This window comes from Rattus norvegicus, chromosome 19, assembly GCF_036323735.1.
Source record: "Rattus norvegicus strain BN/NHsdMcwi chromosome 19, GRCr8, whole genome shotgun sequence".
Taxonomy (NCBI): domain Eukaryota; kingdom Metazoa; phylum Chordata; class Mammalia; order Rodentia; family Muridae; genus Rattus; species Rattus norvegicus.
The window spans coordinates 53,350,951-53,371,909 of NC_086037.1; the positions used below are offsets into that span (position 1 = coordinate 53,350,951).

The 20,959-nt window shown below is 45.1% G+C and overlaps 1 protein-coding gene across 2 annotated transcripts in view; it reads left to right on the forward strand.

The window, feature by feature from the left end:
* The window catches only part of Zfhx3 (zinc finger homeobox 3), a 1,006,519-nt gene that overhangs the window by 561,805 nt on the left and 423,755 nt on the right, over nucleotides 1–20,959 (forward strand). For both annotated transcript variants that reach the window (XM_063278047.1, XM_039098313.2), the window contains one exon: nucleotides 1,658–1,743. The gene's annotated coding sequence lies outside the window, so the exon portion shown is untranslated. The remainder of the gene's footprint in view (nucleotides 1–1,657; nucleotides 1,744–20,959) is intronic.

The window sequence follows — 20,959 nt, forward strand, 5'->3', positions numbered from 1 at the left end:
TTCCACTCTCTCCAAAAAGATAAGAAGTAAAATATGTGTAAATATTCTCATTCATTCTGGCGAAGAACTTGGCACTTGAGTGGTTTTTCTCAGTGTCTTTTTTTTTTCTCTTGAATGTTTAAAATATTTCATAGCAAGAAGGCTAGAGAGACAGCTCTGAGCTCCGCAGGTGAGAGTACTGGTACCCCCCTCTTGGGTTCCTAGCACTCTCAAAAGGGAGCACACAACTCGCTATAATGCTAGTCCCAAGGTTTCTGATGCCCTCTTCCTGCCTCCATGGACACTACATACAAGTGATATACATACATACATACAGACAGACAGACAGACAGAAACACATAATTAATTTATCTATAGCAAAAGCAAAAGGTGCTGTCAAGTAGCCCTGGGTCCCAGTCTCTTCTAGCTCCTGATAATTATGTCATCTTAGAGAGAGGTCTCAGTGTCCCTGCATCTGTTGTCCCGTGTGTGGAACAGAGGTACTGTCTAATATGAAAGGCCACTCTAAATGGGATAGTATACGGGAAACCCACACACAGTGTCTCAAAGAGATGCTAAAAGTCATTCTCATCACCATAATCCAGTGTTTTCTATGTAGGAACAATTTCACCCCAGAGAGTACTTGACAACATCTAATAACATGTAGGGCTGGCACTACTGAGCAAGGAGAGGCCAGGGATTCTGCTAAAGACCCTACAATGTACAGACAGCTCCCATAATTATTTGTCCCTAAATATCCACCATGTTCATGTTAAGACCTCACCTATAGTTTTGAGTTGCCCAGAACTGGACTCCAGCTTCCTGACTCCCAAATGAGTCCCCACAGCACGTTAGGTCATTAGGCCCTTTTACAAATGACTCAAGATAGAAGTGTACCACCTTTTCTACCAATCGGCCTCATGTCAGAAAACTTAGCCTCTTCTGAAGCAGAACAACTAGCTCCTGGCGCATAGAAGGATTTAATCATGCCTCAGATAAATGAACGGGTCTTTCCACCAAGCAGTCCATAACTGCAGTCCTGTAAATTATTACCAGTCCCCCCGTGCTTCCCCTGGCTCCTCATTCATTCGGTATGGTGGCTCTTTGTTTTTCTGGGTGTTATCTAGTGAGAATAATCACAGAACAGTTGGGTCGAAAGTTATCAGAGTCTCATTTCAAAGGAGTTCTCACAATTCCGAATCATGCCTGCGGATTAATCTTTACAGAGTCATAGTAAAGAAACATCTTGGGGCTACGGAGAAGGCTTAGCAGGTCAAGATACTTGCTGCCAATCTGATGAACTAAGTTCAGTCCAGGGACCCACACAATGAGAGGAAGGTACCAACTCCTGAAAGGTTATCCTCTCACCTCTACACATGCCCCATGTGTGCTTGTGTACCTGCACACGCGCGCGTGCACACACACACACACACATGCACACATGCATACATGCTTAATTAAATGTAATTTTTTTAATTTTCAAGGTACATCTGGAATATACAGAGAACCATGTTTTAAATGAACAATGGCCACACAATATAAATTGATGTATTAACCTAAAGATAATGAGTGAACTTACACTTATTAAACTAGCTTTTTGCAGTGTGGTCAGCGTGTGTTGTCATTGTTTTTAGTGAAGTTATTTTATTGAAACACTTTTACTTTTGCTTTATTGTAGGCACTGGTTTGGTGACTCAGTCATTGTGCTTGGACAGAGGACCACTCTAAGTCCCCGCTGTCGTCTTTGGGGCACATCTTAAAGAGGTAAGTGCAGCTACTCTCAGTATTCATTTCTCCTAATATTCATTTTAGCAACATGAAAGTTCCCACTAGCTGTTCCAAGGAATAGGAAAGTGGTCATTGTTATAATGTCATTTTAGATAGTATCATATCATATAATAAAATCATACACAGAATGTAATGCAAATGCAGCCTAGTGTCTACTTATATGAATGGACATTTCAAAGGTGAAGGACAAGAAATCCAGCGAAAGGAATAGTATGTTGAGTGCAGAGGACACTGTGGTTTGTTGTTACTTTGGAATTCTGACTCTGTTTGTCATTGGCTGGGTGACATTGTGACAAGTACAGGCAGGACCTCTCAATTCTTTTGCCTGCAAAAAACTGAAAGTGTTGGGAGGGAACTACTTTGAATGTGTTTGCTTGATCTTTAATGTGATTCACCCTTGCGAGAACTGAAAGAGAAAGCAATGATTTCCAAAGAGGGATGGACAGCCCCATCCTACCCCCGCCATCACCGGGGGGCTTGCTATAAATGCCAAACCTCTTATCACACGCCACCCCAAGTTGGGATCTATGAGGTTAAAGAAGTCGGCCACGTGGCACATGGCTGGGTGGTTGAGGCATGCCACAGTGTGGGACATGCAGTTGTGTTTGCACCCAGAGCTGTGAGACACAGGAGCTGGGCATGCACCGTGCAAGTGCAATGATTAGGCTCACCTTTGCACTTTCGGAAATACAATTAGCAAGTTCAACATCTGACAGGGGTTTTGCCCTGTGACGCTGGCCCCGGAACCATCCCTTTGGGTGCCATCTTCCAAGCGATGCTTCCTCTGCTAGGCCTGAGTGTTGAGAGTGCCTCTCTGACTTTCCTCCCCTCACCTGCTTTTAATGAACGAGATTAAACTCCTTTTATAAATGACTATTTCGGAATGGTACCTCCTCCCATCTGGTATTCCTCGTGTGATCGTGTCTGTGTAGCATACTGGTATTCCACATGTGATCATGTCTGTGTAGCATACTGCTTTCTGGTATTCCACATGTGATCATGTCTGTGTAGCATACTGCTTTCTGGTATTCCACGTGTGATCATGTCTGTGTAGCATACTGCTTTCTGGTATTCCACATGTGATCACGTCTGTGTAGCATACTGCTTTCTGGTATTCCACATGTGATCACGTCTGTGTAGCATACTGCTTTCTGGTATTCCACATGTGATCACGTCTGTGTAGCATACTGCTTTCTGGTATTCCACGTGTGATCGTGTCTGTGTAGCATACTGCTTTCTGGTATTCCACATGTGATCACGTCTGTGTAGCATACTGCTTTCTGGTATTCCACGTGTGATCACGTGTGTGTAGCATACTGCTTTCTGGTATTCCACGTGTGATCACGTGTGTGTAGCATACTGCTTTCTGGTATTCCACGTGTGATCACGTGTGTGTAGCATACTGCTTTCTGGTATTCCACGTGTGATCACGTGTGTGTAGCATACTGCTTTCTGGTATTCCACGTGTGATCGTGTCTGTGTAGCATACTGCTTTCTGGTATTCCACGTGTGATCGTGTCTGTGTAGCATACTGCTTTCTGGTATTCCACGTGTGATCACGTCTGTGTAGCATACTGCTTTCTGGTATTCCACGTGTGATCACGTCTGTGTAGCATACTGCTTTCTGGTATTCCACGTGTGATCACGTGTGTGTAGCATACTGCTTTCTGGTATTCCACGTGTGATCGTGTCTGTGTAGCATACTGCTTTCTGGTATTCCACGTGTGATCACGTCTGTGTAGCATACTGCTTTCTGGTATTCCACGTGTGATCACGTGTGTGTAGCATACTGGTATTCCACGTGTGATCACGTGTGTGTAGCATACTGCTTTCTGGTATTCCACGTATGATCACGTGTGTGTAGCATACTGCTTTCGTCCATCTTCCATCTTACGAGCTGCTCCGAGGTCAGCCTTTGGCTGCACCAAGTTGAGCTTCGCCCCCAGCGGGGGCCATCACTATAATATGCCTAAGGGGATACGTGTTCAGATAAATTGGGCGTGTTTGTGGACCCGAGATAGGTTCCCAGAGTAAAAGAAAGGGTGTCGACAGATCTCAAAATCAGACGGCAACAGGCCACGGTTAAAACTCGAGAGAGAGAGAGAATCAGAAAACCGCTCAGGCCACACCACAGTCCGTTTCTGCTGCCAGCGCAGGATTATGTGGCACTGCAAGCTTCCCACATTGCGTGCCTCAAGGAATCACAAGGACCCCTAAAGAGAGAGGCTCGAGTCTTAGAGAAAAGCTAAATCCTAGCTTTGAAATACAAACACTGTCTCCCAGTGCTGCCTACAGAGGCTCCCCACCAAGATCTGTCTAATTGCTCAGTGGGGTGACAGTTGCTCTTCTCCAGGGCTTCAGCAGATATGATTTCCTGGCATCAAATAAAGGGAAATGGAGCCTTAAGAATATAGTGTCACTGTTGTCTGCTGTGGAATGGATATAAAACTCTTCTTCCAAATTACAGGCAAGGCGTTGTGGGTGATCTGTCAGGTAAAATACTAACAAGTGCCCATTCATGAGAGAGCCACTCACCCGTAAAGAACATTCCAGACAACACCCACTGCTGGCTGGGATGGATGTGGCTTTATTTGATTTGGGGTTGATTTATTTGTTTGCCTGGCTTCTAGAACAGCATAACTTGGATTTAATGTCTCGAACACTGAATCCAATACTTCTGGGTTCACTGACTTGTTATTATTTAGCATTTATGAAGTATATGTCAATGCACTTAACACTTTACAATGACTCATAAAAAGGCCTGATCCTGGCCATTGAGCAGAAGGCTGCTATCAGTTGAAATGCTGCCAATGTGGAAATGATCCCAGGACTGCTCTGTCTACCTCTTTCCCCACCACCAAACAACAATGTGTCCCAGTTGCTGAGTGCATCCCAACCCAAACAGATGTGTGAGAGCTGCCGCCGCCATGTTGATAACAGGATTTCAGTGGAACAGATTCAATGTAGGACTCCTGACACTTAGAAAAGGCTGAGCAAGAATGGGTGTGTGGATAGATAAATAGATATATATGCGTGCATGCAGCATGGATGGGTGCTTGCACGTGTGCATGGATGCATGCATTCATGGGTGGATATGTGCATGCATGCACAGATTCATGATGGAAGGGTGCATGAATACATGGATGGATGGATGGATAAATGGATGGATGGTGGATGGGTGGATGGATGGATGAATGAATGAACTGGATTGATGGATGGATGGGTGGATGGATAAATGGATGGATGGGTGGATTGGTGGATGGGTGGATGGTTAGATTGAGGAATGGATGGAAGATGGATGGATGGGTAGGTAGATGAATGGATGGATGGATGATTAGATGGATGGATGGATGGATGGATGGATGGATGGATGGATGGATGATTAGTTTTTTCCTAAGTAGACATCTCCTATTGCCCTACTGTCTCAGTGCCTAAAGCTTTATTTAAGCATTCTCCATGCCTTTAATTTATAGAGGTTGCTGGCTTGGAAGAAAGTGTTACTTTAGTGGCTTTTATGTAATCAATAACTATGAGGTAGCCAGAGACATGAGGACCTAATTGCACAGACTCATATAAACTAGGCAACAGTGTTGTATCAATGCCAGTGCCTTGGTTTTAATGTCATAATAGAATTGTGTAAGATGTTACCATTGGAGGAAACTGGGTGAAGTTCCCAGGGGACTTTATTATCTTTGCTTACCGTAAATCTGTAATTATTTCCAAAAGAGAATCATATTAGCTTCATATATCGGAGGCCCTACCTTAGTATGTACACATCCCAGCCACCGGCCTCTCTACTAATAATAGCGATTCCAATTGTGTCAGTTCTAAGACTTTACCAAAGCAGGAGCTGGAACAGAATTAGATCTACAGGGCCCTCAGTGAGGAATGCCTAAGAAGTATAAAGTAGCACAAATAAACCTTCCCTCCTTAGAGCCTCAAAGAGCAGGCAGTTCCTGCACCTGTGAAACGAGGCCAGGAAAGGAGACCTGAGTAGGACGAACTCAGGCCATGAGCCCTTCGGAGAAACATCTCAAGCGAGCCACTGAGACAGACGTCCCTGCACAAATGTTACCTAGTAAAGAAGTACCAGCGTCTGGAAAAGGACACAGCAGCTTGGCCACTGTCTGACCCCTTTGGCCTAGAACAAATACTGTGTGCCTGCATTCAGAGGTTCACAACTGGAGATTGGAGACTGGCTGTTTCCAGAGAGGGTTGTGTTATTTTCTTAGTTAGGGCTTTACCACTGTGAACAGACACCATGACCAAGGGAACTCTTACCAGGACAACATTTCATTGTGGCTGGCTTACAGGTTCAGAGGTTCAGTCTGTTATCATCAAGGTGAGAGCAAGGCAGCATCCAGGCAGGCATGGAGCAGGAGGAGCTGAGAGCTCTACATCTTCGTCTGAAGGCTGCTAGTGGGAGACTGACTTCCAGACAGCTAGCACTGGGGTATTAAAGCCCACACCCATAGTGACACACCTACCCCAACAAGGCCACACCTCCTAATAGTGCCACTCCCTAGCCCAAGCACATATAAACCATCATAGTAATGTTTTGCATTTTGTGGCAGAGTTTTACTCTGGAGCCTCAGAACTCTCCAGACCAGCCTAGAACATGTCCTCCTCCTGTGTCTGCCTCCTCCATGCCCGAAAAGAGACGAGTATTACAAGATCTGGCCAGAACGTGTTATCTTTAAAAGAAGTTCTGAGCAGGACGCCTCGGAGACTACTATGGTGGACAGCATTTTTTCAGTCCTTTAAGTGACCTTGACCTTGACCTGGTGTGATTTATTTGCTGTCATAACCCATTGCATAAACCTTCTAGTCACCTCTCTAATAGCAGTCCATATTCTGGCCCCATGTTCTTACTTGTACCCTTTGATTGATAGATAGATAGATAGATAGATAGATAGATAGATAGATAGATAGATAGATAGACAGATAGATATGAAATATATCCATATATGTATAGTTGTATGTATATGTAAAATATACACACATATGTGCATGCCCTTACTCTCCACCCAGTTCATCATAAAGTCAGAGCCAAGTCAACCAATCTGCTGTACCATTTGGCCCTCCCTTCTGCTCGGTACATTTTGCTTTCCGTCCCCTGATCCCATGCCTGATGTTTATTGCCACCCTCTTCCTTCTTGGAGCTTCTCCACTACCCACACTCCCATTGTTTGCTGGAGATGGCCTTTCCTCCGTTCTCCCTCCATGTCTGCAGGCTTCCTCACCATCCCCTTCTCTAAGGGCTAGAGCAAGCCTTACAAAGCCCATCCCTCCTTGGGCCCTCGGCAGTCCTCTGCCCAGCTGAGTTGGTCAGATACTCTTTTGTCTCCCATTCATTTCCTCCTCTTGTTCTGTGCACATTGGCCCCTTAGTCACAAATAAGCTTTCCCTAGATCCTTCTACCATTTGAGCTGGTCTTAATCTCTCTCCTGTCACCTCCAAATCATCCAGGTCCCTGTGCCTCCTCACCAAGTGTTCCTTCACACTCTTCCTCCTCTACTCTACTGAAGTAGCACCCTCGTGGGTGCCTGTGGCTGAATACAGGGCCTCATCTTTCCTTCTGTGTTACCTTCCTCAGTCTCCAATGCCCCTGTCCATTCCATCCAGGGCACACAGCTCTCAGCAATCCTCCTGTCGATGACCTTGTCTCTTCTGTTTTCTCTCCTCATTGTCGGTCTATCTATCATTCTTGATTTGCCTCTGCCTGTTCTCCCTTCGAATATTCATGTGCCTATGATCTTAACCCTCTAGGCCCTGCAGGGATTGTAAGTCCCAACTCCCACTTCCCACTTCAGTCCCCTGACAAGGTTCTCTGCATTTTGTCAGAGCTTCACAGTCTGTGTTCATATTTCCCCACCCCACCACAAATTCTCTTGTCCTAGAAGCTTCGTTGTACCCCTTGAGGAGAGGCTACCTCGTTCTGTCAGTCATGTGGGTGGGACTCTGGCAGTCAGGTTGAAACAGGGCCTGGCTATACAGCCCAATCCGATCTGGAGCTCAGCACGTAGCAGAGGCTGGGCCTCTGACTCACAGCAGTCCTCCTGCCTCTGACTCTCAAGTACTAGAATTCCAAACATAAGCTGGCAGTCCCAACTTCTGCTTGCCTTTTGTGTCTACTGTCCTGGATGGGTCTCCCCAACCTCTCTGTCCCTGGAGTCACTCCTCCAGCTCTAACCATTGGCCCTGTGGTCTCTTGAGCATCTCTCAGCTGGTCTTTCTACTCTACACGTCTTCTCCTCTGAGTCTGTCACAGTCACTGGCAGGTTTTTGTTTTGTTTGTTCTTCGTTTGTTTGTTTGTTTTTGCTAAAGTTCTCGTTATGTCTCTCTTATGCTGAAAACTTTGGACAGGTCTTCACTGTATCACAGCTTTCCTCACCCAGCAGCTAAAAAGCATCATCCCTGGCCCACTAAACAGGTCTTCTCCTAAATATGTTCTTTTCTCAGTTAGTACCCTCTTTTCTCACCCAGCAGCCTCAGTGGTTCACAGAGGAATGAAGATGGGGTTGAGGGCACTTCAGTCTTATTCTTATCCCTTCCCTATCTGTTCCTACTGGGGTAGATTATCTTCCTAGAGATGTGGCCATCGTATCGTATCTTCCCGGGCCCTTCTCTGAAACATTAAGTCATAGTGTAGTGGCAAAGACCAAGGCCCTAGATTTACCTGCTGAATTCAAAGGCACCCGTCACTTACTTCTCTGAGCCTCAGTTTTCTCAACTACGAAGTAGCTTTATTTTGGATTAATTTGTATCCAATAATAGTTGTATACCTGTCAAAAAGCTGAGGGGAAAAGGTAACGTGCATTAGAGGCTGAGGGCCACACCTGGAGTCTGTGTTCGTTAGCTTTCTCTCACTCCAACAAAAAAGTACTCCAGACAATCAGCCTAAAGGAAGAAAGGTCTATTTCTGGCTCATGGTTTCAGGGAACTCAACGCATAGTTAGATGGTCCCCTGACTTTGGGACAAGTTGTCGGGCAGAGCATCACTGTGGGAGAACAAGGTGGGGCAAAGCCGCTCATTCATGGCACGGAGGAAACAGCCAGGGTCAGGGTCCCAATATACTCTTCCAGGACATGCACTCCCACCTACTTCTTTCCTCAAGGCCACACCCTGCCATTGTCACTGTCTCCTAACAGGGCCACCAGCTGTAGTCCAGGTCTGCAACAGGGAGGCAAGGTCTGAGTGCCGTGGTAGGTATCGTCATTGTTTTGTCAGACTTGACATCTGACATTATTACACATCACAGTAATTCACCAATTGGCAAGGGAGACAAAATTGGGAATTCCATGCAACAAATGAATTAATATCCTAAGTACTTACTTCCTTTAAGACTCGAGATACTTAGAACCATTACAATGAACAATTTTTTGTGGTATAGAAATTTTACAATAAAGAGCATATACCCACACCAGAAGACCTGGAGAGTTAGAATGAATAACTGTGTGTGATAATATTTTAAATTATTCAATTATAAGATTATAATATAATTATGTGATTTCTCCCTTAGTTTTCCGCCCTCCAAATCCTATCTACTCCTCCTTGTTCTCTTTCAAACCCATGGCTGCTTTTTCATTCATTGTTATTATATGAATATTTGTGAGGGACTGCACATTGGTATGTATACATACATACATACATATATTTCTAATATTTAAAAACAGCTCGATCAGTCTGTATGTTACTTGTGTGTATGTTTTCAGGGCTGACCATTGGTATTGGATAACCTATTGGTGTGCTCCTCCCTGGGGAAAGCTATTTCTCTTGCTCTCAGCATTGCTTAGTTGCCTATAGTTCTTCATGTAGGGTTGAGGCCTCCTAGACCTGCCCTCCCCAGCCCACATTAGCTTGTCAGTCTGTTGTCCTCCTTCAGCATTTCTTTGTCAGTCATGTTTGTAGAGGGAGCTTCTGACACTCTTAGGAGACACAGGCTTTTCACTTTCTCCTCTGCCATGGTCCCTGAGCCCTGGGTGCAGGAGTTGTACCATAGATAGATCTGTTGGGATTGGGCTCCACCGCTCCGCATTTTGCTTGGCTGTTAAATGTAATACCTATTATATTCTATCATGTAGTGCATAGTGCTTATGTCAACATGGTGTTCGCTGGGCATCTACTATGTGCAACCCCCTTGCTTAGTATTCTGTATCTGACACCCAGCTATACTGGTGAGGCTGTGCATTTATGATTGATATACCATTGCTAGTGAAGGAGCGATTAGTACCTGAAATGGTAACTGCCTGACTATGAACCTTATGACATGGCATAAGGAACATCTGTCCCATCTTCTCCATAAGGAAAGGCACACTTACCTTCATTCAAGGAAAATAAAAATGAAAACTTGGTTTCAAGGTTCATCAAAAAGTACCATGTGGAGACAGGGAGATGGTTCACCCAGTAACGCGCTTGCCACATAAGCCTGAACACATCAGGTAGAGTCCCCAGGACCCACATAAACACTAGGCGGCATGCACCTGCCATCCCAGCGGTGGGTGAGGATGGGGAGAGAAGGGTCCAATTAGGCATCTGGCCAGCCAGTCTAGACCAATCAGTGAATTCCAAGTCCATTAAGAGACCTGTCTCAAAAAGTAAGAAGGAAGGGTAAAGAGTTTAGTGGTTGAGAACACTTTGCTGATCTTCCAGAGAGCCTGAGTTCAGTCCCCAAACTTCTATTAGGTGGCTTATAACTGCCTGTACCTCCAGATCCAAGGGATCCAATGCTCTCGTTTGTCCTCTGTAGGCGTACATGCACATGCACACATGCGCGCGCACGCACACACACACACACACACACACACACACACACACACACACCACACATGCAACTTCTGCTTTAAACAATGTCCACACTGAACTCTGAGTCAGCTCACCCTAGCAGAGTGTCATGTTTCCACTCGCTTAAAGCTGTTACACTGTATACTTGCTTACAACTGTCACAGAGCATGTTTGCCACCTTGGTGCATGGAAGCAGCCACAGGCCACGGTACTGTGGTCTGAATGGAAGGGCTGACTGGCCAGTAGGTTTCTGGGTGGCAGGCCTGGTCAAATCTCCCTCCAATTCTCCTGACGGGTGATCTGTCTTTCTTACTTATATGTCAACGTTGCTTATTGAAAAGGCTTTAATGGGATTTTTATCAATTAATTTTAAAACCTGAGGAAATCTTAGCATAGTTGGAGGCAAAATCACCATGAAGAAAAGCAAAAACAAAGTGCGGGAGGCAGAGGATGTGCACTGTATGGCGTGTGTGTGTGTGTGTGTGTGTGTGTGTGTGTGTGCGTATTCGTGTGTGTGCATGCGTGTGTGTGCATGCGTGTGTGCGTGTGTGAATGTCTTCAGAAACAATTGGGACTGTTCCTCTGGTTAACTCACTAACAGAAGAGGCAAAGCCCATAAGCGAGATCCAACACGCCTTCTGTAGTCCCTGAAAGTGAGTGCAAGCGCAAGGCCACCTTTAAATGGCAATAATGCAACTGAAATAGCTCATTCAGGGAAGGAGACATATTATTAAGGGCAACACAGCCAGTGACACTTGTTAGCTTGTCTCTGAACAAACACTGCAGAGCAGCGAGGCTTCCAGTGAATGAAACAGCATCCACTTTCCAGCTAATGAAAATGCTTTGGGCTCCAGGCCAGAGAGTAGATTTGGATCATAGATGGAACTCTTTTTTCCCAGGGCCTTAAATTTAAATGACTAGAATTATTTTTAAAAGACCATCCTCCCCAGTCTTTTGGAATAAAAACATGGTTTTCGATTTTAAAAGGGGGAAAAAAAACCCTTCATACAACATAGAGATGGAACGCGCCAGCTTTGACCAACCTCATTCATGGATTCAGTAAAATAGAGAGTAGATTCTAGTGTAGATGGGTTACGTAGTAGAGAAAGCTTTTATAGGACCTTCCTTGTCCCCCAGAACACACATGCATACACTCCACATGCATGCTCATGTGCATACAGAGTACACATTACATACATGTGGGCATATACAATATGCAATATACAATATACAATATGTGTATAAGCAAACACAAAAATGCATGTATATATATATATATATATATATAAGCATGGTATATACTCATACATCTACACAGAGAAACACACAGACATAAGCATATACCCACACACATACAGATGTTTTGTGTCTATGAAGTGTGAAAAATATGCACAACAGACAAAGAGTAGAAAGGGACCCATCTTCCCTCTATAGAAAACATATATGAGTGTCTATACTATATATATTATATATGTGTAATATGTAATCATATATATAATAAACATTATATATTATACACATATAATAAGTTCATATAATAATATATATTATACATATCTATGGACTTCTGAAACCCCTGGTTTTCTCATCCAGTCTAAAACAGCTAAGCATTTTAGAATTGCTAGTTTCTGTGGAATTCAATTGTTTAGGAACTAAAGTCAATTGCGAGATTTAAGAGTGAAAAGGCAAACCTCACTTTATTGCTTATTTCAACAATGTCATATCTAAATAAGTAGACTTGCACCGAGACGGGAGCATTTAGATGGAAAACACATCATTATGGTTTTCCCACTTTTCTAATAAAACAATGAGGCGTTAGCATTAACATTCGTTGAGACATCCTTTCGGCTGGGATAAAGCCCAATTCCAACTGGAGTATGGTGATGCTGTGTCCACAACCAGGTCCACCCAGCACCTTAGGCCCCAGTGGGTGCCACCCTAGATCCTGGATTCAGAGTTTATCCCTTGTAGACTTCTTGTCTTGATCCTGCATTCACAGCTCTAAATTCACTTGAAAAGGTCATGTCTGGGAACACAGACATCCACGGTCTGTGGCTGAGGATCCCCTTGTTATGTGAACCTTGTCCCTCCAAACACCAGGTCTTGAGAAGGAAGGGAGACCACAGCAGTCTCCACATGCTGAATACCAACAAGACATGAAGGAGTCCTTAGCGCGTCTTTCTACAGCCATTCAGCCACGCCCAGGGCTCTGGGAATCCTTGAGTGTGCTGCTACTGGATGTTCAAGCTCTGTTGGTATGACACTTCCCAGAATTCCGTGGGTACCTTCAGCTCTTGGCTCTCCCTTGTGAGTTCAGGTAGTCTTGTGGACTCTTTGAAGAAGTGCGAATTTCCAAAAACAGCTGGGCAGATCCTCCTCTGCCAATTGCATTGAAGTGACACTTTATCTACCCATTCCCATAGGGGACAGAATGGCCAAGTGAGCCTCTGTGAGAACCAAGATCCAAGAGCCCACATCTTGCTCTATAGCCTTCCTTTCCATGAAGAGCATCTTCCCACCATGCAGTGAATCTCCAGAGTCTATAGCCATTAGCACCATTCAGACTTTTTTACTTAAATGGAACCCTGGAGTCTGGGAAGAAGGCTTGATGAAGTAAGTGCTTGCCGTACAAACATGAGGACCTGAGTGCAAATTTCCAGCATCCTTGTAAAAGTTGGACATACCAAACATCTATAATCCCAGCACTGGAGAAGTAGAGACAAGCAGATGCTGGAAGCTTCCTGGCCAGCCACGCTACTCAAATCAACAAGCTCTAGATTCAGTGAGAGACCCTGTATTAAAACAATAAGATGAAGAGATATTAAGAATATTTGATATCAACCTTTGGCCTCTACATCATCATGCATGTGCAAACATCCCTACATATATGCACACATACATACACATGCACAAATACATGCACTGTGCATTATGCATGCATGTGCATGTGCACACATGTATGTGCACGCATGCATGTACAAACCTGCACACACAGGCATCATGCATGTGCACACAAACATGCATAAACACACACACGCACACACACACACACACACAACTTCAGTCCCACCGAGAATGAACACATGAACCCTCTACGGCCTCCTGTATTTTCATGATGTGGCTTCATTGACTGTTTCTGACTTCTTAAAGCATTTTATTGCTATTATTATTATGGATTCCATAGAAATGAAGTCAGTGCTGAATAGCTGGGGTCTGAGGTGAGTGAGGTTATTTTGTAAATCCAAATTAAGCCAGTAAGCAGGCTGGACAGACACAGCCTGGAAGCTGGATGCTTCGCTGTGGTACTTTTCTATATGTTCAGTACAATCACTGAAGCAAAACCTTAATGGAAGCTCTTCGTGATTTAGTGTCTGCCATCAGACGGGAACATCAATTCCATCTACCAAGGAGAGGATTACAGGCAGGTTCGATATAAAATGCAAATGTAATAGCTTGGTGAGCTGCATATGTCAGCTGCTCTTCACCTGAGTCCACCAGCCCGGGGGCTTACGGACAGCAGGTGTTCCGGTGGGGCCGCTTCTTCCACGAGTTCCTGTGCCTCTCCCGTTCAGTCAGACATGGGTAAAATGAGGACAGCATCGGGCGAGGGATACAGAGGGAGGACATAGCAATGGAGGCATGGGAAGATGTGCCTGTGTTCGCTGAAAGGCTCTGCCATTGGCTCAAGGGGAGATAATTCTAACAAGGGTTACCCCCATGTGGTGAAGCAGGTAAAGGTTCGCCCATCCCTCTGGTCCTGCCTAACCACTTCTGAATGCCAGATACTTTGTTGTATAACTCAACTCAGCCAAACAGAAGGAGCTCTACTCAGTCTGAGCCATGGGATCGACTCCAACCTTGTGGTTCTGCAGCCACCTAGAGCACTCAGCTCCCCTTTCTTGGCCCTCAAGGTGGTATCTAGCCCTCCCATACACTTGGTGCGGGCCTCAGACTCTGGCCTCTGCTTTGGCATTAGAACTCACTGCACTGTCACGGTTTTGACAATAGCTCTGCCCTTCCAGGTAACCTGAATGCTCTGTCATCTGTCACCTCATGGTACCACCCATGTCGTCCAACATCTCCTCCAAAACTATCCCATCTCACCCCACAACCCCCAGCTCCAAACTAACATTGAAGCCTCTGCCACTGTGGAACCTCCCCCTTTAAGCCTTTATGCCATCCGGAAAGACAAGCTTGTTACATACTAGCCAGCCTCATCCAGGTGGTCTGTTAACCACATGATCACTTCCCGGCACCAGGCTTATAATCCAGTGATATCTCCCTTTTGCACAGGCATTTCCTGCAGAGTGCTACCCAACAGGACAGATATAAAGTAGTCCCTTTCAAAAGAGCATCCCTAGACCTGGACATGGCAAAGCATCCTGTAATCCTGGTACCCTGGAGGCTGAAGCAGGAGGATAGCGAGTTTGAAGCCAGCCTGACTGCCTAACAGACCCTGTGTAAGGAAAACAAAAGGAAATGCAAGCCAGAGGGGAACATTGGATCTCGTCTGTTGAACCCTAAAGTAGGAAAGGATTAGGGAAAAGAAGGAAGAGGCGAATGGAGGGGAAAACAGTAATGAATTTCTGAGTATCTGCTTGCTACGTGAAGTGTTAGGAAAGATGTTAGTCAACAGCCTAGCAGTCGCCTCAGAAGAGTGCCTTGCAAGGCAAATATTTACACTCTTACTTATGTATCGAGGTGCAGGAATTTTACTGGGGTCATCTTTGAGTCCTTGGTGCTGGGGATATCAACAGGAAGCTTCTTCCTGCCACCAGTGGGGTCTGGCCATCTCCCAGTCTCTGTATCTCACTAAAGTACACCAGTTTTGTATCTCTGAAGGAGGAAACAAACATACTACCCATCCCCAAGAGCAGACAACGTTTCATTTAATGAGTAGCAAGGCTTCTAAGAAAGCTGATTCAGGACTGGTGAGGTGACCCAGTAGTTGAGAGTACTTGCCTTTCAAGCAAGAGGACAAGGGTCTGGATGCCAGGTATCTCTGTAATAAGCCATGTGTGGCTTCATGAACCTGAAATCCTAATGCCAGAGCAACACAGAGACAGGAGGAACTATAGGATTTGCTAGCTGCCAGCCTCGCCAGAAAACACTGAGCTCTTCATTCAGTGAGAGACCTTGTCTCAGGATAGTAGAGCTGAGAGCAACGGAGATCACCCAATGGCCTCCTCTGGGCCCTGCACATGCACACTGGCATACACACCTGCACAGTCATGTGTATATAATATATACACTACACACCAGAATATAGCGGAAGATTTATGGAAATTAGAGAATGAACTTCAGAGTCAGGACTGTTCTGTGAGCCAGGACATCACAGTCCATTTGAAAAGAAAGAAGGAAAAAGGAAGGAAGGGAAGAAAGAAGGAAGGGAGAGAGAGAGAGAGAGAGAGAGAGAGAGAGAGAGAGAGAGAGAGAGAGAAAGGAAGGAAGGAAGGAAGGAAGGAAGGAAGGAAGGAAGGAAGAAAAGAAGAAAGAAAGAAAGCAAGCTTGTCAGTGTACTTGCATTTCCACTGAAATTCTGTTGTGACTCCAAAATCAAAGCATGTGGCACTGAGATGGTTACTCACAGGCATGGGGAAGAAAGGTGACAAGTGACCAGCTAAAGTCAAGTAAGGTGACTCCATCTGATTGGCTCGTTTCTCATTCTGTAAAGGAGGCTCCTTCTGCGGGGCTCCATTTTTCACACTGTATATTTTAGTCTGGTGACATCACTGTTAAGATGACATCACTGTGGAGGTGATGTCACCGAGAGGTGACGTCACTGTGGAGGTGCCCCCTAGCCTAGCACTCAAGTACTAAGGAGCACTCCCAAGCTCAAGAAAGCCGTGAGTGAGGTGTTTCCCAAAGACAACATTACAAGAGCACCATTGGGGCCTGAGCGGAGCAAGTAATCACGACAGTGTTGGTGGCTGAGTTCATTGTTTATGAAGTAACCATATGTGCTTCATAAGGTCTCCTTCGATACACTTATTGGGTGAAAGTGTGGGGACAAGAGGCTTGCAGGACCCCGACCCCTGTTTGCCTAACAGTAACAAAGAATTTGTTACCCACTAATTCAGTGTCAGCAGCGACTTCATGGAACAAAACAGCAAATTATAAGAATCAATGCTTTGAGAGAGTCCTGATAGCATCAGGGAGGTACCAGTGATACCATGCAATTTCCTTTTTGGAGTTATTGAATGTTTTTTGAAACGTCATACGTAATATAATGCATTTTGATCATGCCCGCTCCTTCCTGCCATCACAATGCCACATATCCCCTCCCAATCCTCTTCTCAAATTCAGATCCTTTTCTAATATACACGGATATATATACATCTCTCCTATTGGACCCTGTTAATACTGTCGCTGGCCACATGGGAGTAGGGCTGGCCATGGGGGCATGGACAACCTATCCTAGAGGGCTTCGCTGGAGAGCACTAACTCTCCCTTGCTTAGCAACCATAGACTGTCCATAGCTCCTCACACATGGGTGGGACCTTGTGAGCCCTCTGCCCATCCCTCGTACCATTTTCTGCTTCAAAGGTGAGACCTTCCAAAACCATCTCTCAGTCATGGTGCTAGCAAGGGCAGACCTCCTCACTCTTCAGATCTACCCAGTACTGAGCCCCAACCTCACCCTGACATCTCCACCCCTAACCCTCGGGTCTGCTCTTGGGAACATACAAAGAAGCAGCCCATGACCCCAGGCCCTTGTACCCATGTCATGTGACCACACTTAAGGTGACAAATGGAAAGTGGAACTATAAATAGCAGGGCGAACCAGCTCCCCTGAGGCAGAGCTCAAGAACAGGGCAGTTTTCTAATGGTGACTTCCAACTGCTAATTCCATGTTTCCTCCCAGGAACTCTGCAGAGGAAGTTTGCCTGTAGCTGGGGCTTCTAATTAACTCTAAAGTTCCTACCACATCAACCGACACCTACAGACCACCCTCAAGCTTGTCTCTCCCTTGACAGAAGTCAAAAAAAAGTCTTGTGTAGGTGAGAACTCCGCCATAGGAAATCCCTCTTTGTCTGTAGGAAATGCTGGCTGTGTTTCCCTCAGTCTGATTGCTTGGGAGACCCTGTAACGCTACAGCTGAAGAAATAGGAAGTATGCCACTCAACGTACAAATACTAGTGTTGGTTTATGAAGCTTCTAGTTTGTGCTGAGATGCTGGGAATACAGGGGTAAAGGTGAAGTTTCTGTACTTCTCACGGTCAGATGGGAAAATGGGGTCATAATAAGTATGGGGGGAAGCTATAGGACAGGGTAGTACAATGGGGTTTGTGGTCATGCATAATCCAGATAGAGGCTTGGGGGAAGAGCATAAGCTTCTTGCTGGGACGGAGTCTTGAAGGTGGAAGGATCCAACAAATGAAGTAAGTAGGGGGTGACCATTCCCTCGTGAAGCGGTAGAGGTTGACATTCCTAGCATAAAGAAGAAGAGACATGAAAGAGTTAAGAAGAATGGAGGGGACTTACAAGAGAGAAGGCAAGCGGGAAGCAACTCCTGGCTCATGAGTAACCTTGAAAGGCAAATAGGAAGGAGCAGTCCTCTGAAGGATGTCACAGAGGCCATCAAAACCAACACATCTGCACTCCCCGTGGTGGCTCAATTAAAGTGGCACAGAGGATGCATCATGGGCCGGGCACATCTGAGGATGAAGAGAACAGTCTAGCTCTTGGGAAACCCACTGAGGAAATCAACCAAGAAAGGAGCACCGAGCACACAGTGAAAGGCCACGAGGAGAGGAAAGCGGGAAGCCAGATACCTGGGGTTGCCTGACATCGCACAGAGTGAGCTGTGTACGCCTGAGAATGAGAGGTCGCAGGCCTGTTCTGGGGCACTCATATCTAAGAAAGGGGAAAAAAGAGGGCCCAGAAGTGAAGCAAGAATAATGGCAGGTATCCAGAGGGAAGTGTTGTGGAGAAGGGGGAGGTGGAAAGAATCCAGTCACACTGGGAATTGAAGCACAGTGTGCTGAACCATCAGTGACCAGGAGTGTTAATGAGGAAGCAGACAGAAATGAAGAGGTAACTGGTAGGCAGGGGTCTGTGGCAGGGTCTGTGTCTCAACCACATCAGAGACTCAGACAGGCCCACCGCCACTGTAGAATAAGTTCAAGGCCAGCCTGAGTAATTTAGCAAGACTTTGCCTCAAAACAAAATGTCAAGGGGCTAGCAAGATGGCTGAGTGGGTAAAGAAGCCAGCAGGCCTGACCACCTGAGCTCCACCTCTGGAACACACATGTAGAAAGAGAGAACCAACTCCTGGAGGCTATCTTCTGGCATTCTGCCACGCACCATGACATACATGTGCACACATAGAATAAACAAATGTAAAAAAATGTTTAAATACGTCTATATAAAAAGAGGGCTGGGGGCATAGCTCAGGGGTGAATGCCTTCCTGGAATGTATGAGGCCCTGGGTTCATTCAACAGTACCTGCCTCCCCTTTCTGAGGGGTAGCTGGTAGGTAAACTTGACTTCCAAAGGAAGAAAGGATAAAAGTGCCGAGACTGGGGAATAGAAAGTTAGTGGGTGTCTTGCCACAGCCACCATGACAGAGCTCTGGTTGCTTATGGCTAACAGAGCATAGGACATGATACAAACTACACTGCCCACACAATGCAAACCAAGGAATGAGGAAGCCGGGTGAGCTTTTGGTCAGGAGTTCAAGAGAGGGCATCATTCAAAGAGACCTTCCAGAAAGTAATAGATCCCATCAAAGTCAGATGCCAGTGCCCCATGACGACTTCTCTGTAGTTTCGCACTTAGACCACTTCTGTCTTAAGGGCGCACCATCTGTAAAACCAAGCACTGTAATAACTTTCCATCCCTGTCACTGGCTGTGGTGAGGAGCAGGAGATGTGTGAGGACTTAGGAGTTGCAGATGATTGTGAGCCACCATGTGAGTCCTGGGATTTAAATCAGGACTCTGCCAGAGCAAGTGTTCTTAACCACTGAGCCATCTCTCCAGTCCCTAGCTTTCTAAGTAGATGTATTTGGAGCTGTGAATACATCTCGGTGGTTAAAAAAATGCTTGCATGGAAAAGATAAGGCCTTAGAATCAATCCCCAAAAGGGGTTGGGGGGTTTGTTGTTGTTTGGGGTTTTTTGTTTTGTTTTGTTTTGTTTTGTTTATCTGTGGGTTTGGGGTTTTTTTGTTTTTTTTTTTTGTTTTGTTTTGTTTTGTTTTTTTTTTTAGTTAAAAGTAATGAGGGGTTGGGGATTTAGCTCAGTGGTAGAGCGCTTGCCTAGGAAGCGCAAGGCCCTGGGTTCGGTCCCCAGCTCCGAAAAAAAGAACCAAAAAAAAAAAAGTAATGAATGTATTTATTTAAACACACCAATTCTAGCACCAGTGGGACTCTGGAAAGTTGAGCAAGAGGAGGCAGGGCTTTTATTTTCCCAAATGCTGCAGGATCAGAGATAAGGGTTCTCTCTGCTCTCTAGATCAACCCAAGCCCTGGTCCTGTGTGTTGTCTCTTGAAACTGGGCCACTAATTCTTGAGCATTTTATAATATGTGACCCCACTTTGAAACCAAACCATTAAAGAACAATGGATAGGAATTTGTTTTTAAGGATAGTCTGGCCAGTTTTGTTTGTTTTTTGTTTATTTGTTTGTGAAATGAAGTGAAATGAAATGAAATGAAATGAAATGAAATGAAATGAAATGAAATGAAATGAAATGAAATGAAATGAAATAAAGGTGTCACATGGGCCTGGGATCCCAACTCAGGAGGCTGAGGCAGGAGATCCCAAGTTCAAAGTTCAAGTTCAATTCCCAAGTTCAAAACCCACCTGTGTTATGTGGTGAATTCAAAGGATCCTGGGTAACTTGATAGGACTTTGTCTCAGATTTAAAAGAAAGTTTTTTTAAAGTGGGTTTGGAATATGATTCAATGGGAGAGTTCTTATCTAGTATATCTAAAGCCCAGGATTCTGTCTTTAAAGATTCAGTATTAAAAAAGAAGAGGAGGAGGAAGTGGAAGCAGGGAAGAAAATAAGAAAAACAAGAAACTCTAGCACCTGTTGGAACACTAAAGAAATGAGAAACAAAAGAGAAGGAAGCTACATCTTCACTAGCCTACTAGTAAGCTGTGGCCAGCTCTTCGGCTCTTAGCCAGCATTCTGCTTACTTTAGTGTGGGCTCCTTAGAGGCACATGTCACACCTTTCTTTGTTGCTTCCTTGTACTATAGAGATCAAAATAAAAGCAACCCCTGTCTTTGCAGAAAGCCTAGTGCATAACCCAATAGAAAGATTTGTTTGACTTCTAAAGTATAGTCAAGAAGCTGGGGTGCAGTTTATGTAACATAGTCAAAGCTCTAGGTTGTAAACCCAGCACTTCATCAAACCAATCATGCTGGTGAACATCTATAATCCCAGTATTTGGGTGATGGA